This window comes from Triticum aestivum, chromosome 3A (assembly GCF_018294505.1).
Source record: "Triticum aestivum cultivar Chinese Spring chromosome 3A, IWGSC CS RefSeq v2.1, whole genome shotgun sequence".
Taxonomy (NCBI): domain Eukaryota; kingdom Viridiplantae; phylum Streptophyta; class Magnoliopsida; order Poales; family Poaceae; genus Triticum; species Triticum aestivum.
In genome coordinates this window covers 218,597,512-218,600,378 of record NC_057800.1, presented here as the reverse complement: position 1 = coordinate 218,600,378, position 2,867 = coordinate 218,597,512, and positions in this window count along the sequence as shown.

The window sequence follows — 2,867 nt, the reverse complement described above, 5'->3', positions numbered from 1 at the left end:
AGCTGGTCCTGGCCAGCTGGGCCTGTCTCTGTGGCCTTAGGCCCAGGGGCAGGATGGTTCCCTTTTCCTTCTTCCTTCCCCCTTTTTGCACTTCTATTTCTTTTTAGCCAATAAAAAGTGAGCAAAAATTATGCCGTTGGCCAAAATAATCTCAAAGAAGTATATTGCACTGCCACAAAATATTGTGAGACTTTAGAAAAAGATTGCCAATTTTATAAATTAAAAAGGCATTTAATTTATTGCTTAGGTCACCGTTTTAAGTTTCTTAGGCCACTTAAACCCTTTGCAAAAATGTTGGTTCACCACCAATATTAGTTGTGGAATATTTGGCACATGATGAACATTTTTGTTTTCATGTTTGAGAAATTTTGAATTTCACACAGAATTAGAATTTGAATTCAACTGGAATTTGAAAGAACATGAGACAGTAATGATCAGGCACATGTTTAGCAAAAAGATTAGCTTAACCCCAAGGGTTACTGTAGCATCAGTACTCCGGGGTGTTACAACTCTCCTCCTCTAAAAGAAATTCTCGTCCCGAGAATTAAGAGGTAGAAGGGTACAGGTCGGGGTATTCAGCACGGAGGTTATCCTCGCGTTCCCAAGTGGCTTCATCTTTAGAATGATTTGACCATTACACCTTGAGGAACTTGGTAACCTTCTGGCGTGTTCGACATTCAGCTTCTTCAAGAATGCAGATCGGATGCTCCTTGTATGTGAGATCATCTTGAACTTCAATCAATTCTGGATCCACTTCATGTTCCGGATCCTTGAAGCATCGACGAAGTTGCGACACGTGGAAGACATCATGAACATGAGAGAACTGAGGTGGCAACTCCAGTTGATAAGCCACCAGTCCACGACGGGCGAGAATGCGGAAGGGACCAATGTAGCACGGAGCTAGCTTGCCCTTGACTCCGAACCGATGAGTACCTCTCAAAGGAGTGACATGCAGATAAGCTTGTTCACCGGGTTGATAAGTTGAACCCCAGTGTTTTCGGTCATAGTTGCTCTTCTGGCGGGACTATGCCTCCTTGAGATTATCCCGGACAATGCGAACATGCTCTTCAGCTTGTTGAATAATGTCTGGACCAATGAGCGTCCGTTCCCCAGTTTCTGACCAATTCAGAGGGGTTCGGCACTTACGTCCATAAAGCACTTCGAAGGGTGCCATCTTCAAGCTGGCTTGATAACTGTTGTTATAAGAGAACTCCGCATAAGGGAGAGATTCCTCCCACTTCTTACCGAAAGAAATAACACAATCCCGAAGCATGTCTTCAAGAATTTGATTGACTCGCTCGACTTGACCTTGGGATTGGGGATGATAAGCAGTGCTCCAGGTAATATGAGTTCCCATTGCCTCTTGGAAACTATCGTAGAACTTTGAAGTGAATATACTGCCGCAGTCTAAACTGATCTCCTTCGGAATGCCGTGGAGTGACACAATTCGGGAGATATACAAGTTTGCTAATTGACTAGCAGTGATAGTCTCCTTGACTGGCAGAAAGTGAGCAACCTTCGAAAATTGGTCGATGACGACAAAGATAGCATCGTTACCTTCTGAGACTTGGGAAGGCCAGTGACGAAGTCCATCTCAATCTTATCCCACTTCCATTTAGGAATCGTAAGTGGTTGTAGAAGTCCAGCCGGTTTCTGATGTTCTGCTTTGACGCGACGACAAACGTCACATTCTTCAATATATCGAGCAATGTCTTGCTTCATATTAGACCACCAATACTTCTGACGAATGTCTAAGTACATCTTGGTACTTCCCGGATGAATAGAGAGAGGGGTGTGATGCGCTTCTTTCATCACATTCTCTGTCATAAGCTCGAATCGGGGTACCACAATGCAATCTCTGAAGTATAAGGTTCCATCTTCACCAAGTGAAAAATCTCTGGATTTCTCTAAGGCAAGATCCTTTTTCATCAGATCAACATGAGCATATTTGGCTTGAGCAGACTTAATTGCCTTCAGAAGAGTTGGTTCCAAGACAAGGTTATTCAGAGAACGCTGTGGAACTAGTTGAAGGTTCAGCTTGCATAGCTCTTCATAAAGGCGAGGCTGAACTTTATGAACCATGTGGTTATTGCAATAAGACTTATGGCTCAGGGCATCGGCCATTACATTATCCTTACCAGGGGTATAGGATATACCGCAGTTGTAGTCAGTAATAGCTTCCATCTATCGCTGCTGACGGAGGTTCAGATATGGCTGAGTAAACAGGTACTTCAGACTCTGATGATCGGTGAAGATCTCGCAATGATTACCGAGAAGGTACTATCCCCATAGCTTCAGTGCATAGATAACCGCAGCAAGCTCAAGGTCATGAACTGGGTAGTTCTCTTCATGAGGACGTACTTGACGGGAGGCATAAGCAATCACCCTGCGCTCTTGCATTAGGAGACAGCCTAATCCTTGACGTGAAGCGTCGCAATAGATGACAAAGTCCTTGCGAGAATCAAGGGGAGCAAGCACTGGGGCAGATGTCAGCTTGTCTTTGAGTGCCTGGAAACTTTCCTGACATTTGTTTGTCCAATCGAACTTAACGCCTTTGTGAAGCAGATTGGTCAGTGGCTTGGCAATCTTGGAAAAGTTCTCCACAAAGCGACGACAATAGCTGGTGAGACCGAGAAAGCTTCTGACTTGCTTGACAGTCTTTGGAGGGGTACAGTCAAGAATAGCCTGAACGTGCTCTGGGTTGACGGCAATACCATCCTTGGAGATGACATGACCAAGGTAGGTGACTTCAGGAAGCCAGAATTCGCACTTGCAATACTTGGCATAAAGTTGATGTTCTCGAAGCTTCTCTAGAACAAGTCGAAGATGTTCAACATGTTCTTCTTTGTTCTTCGAATATACCAGAA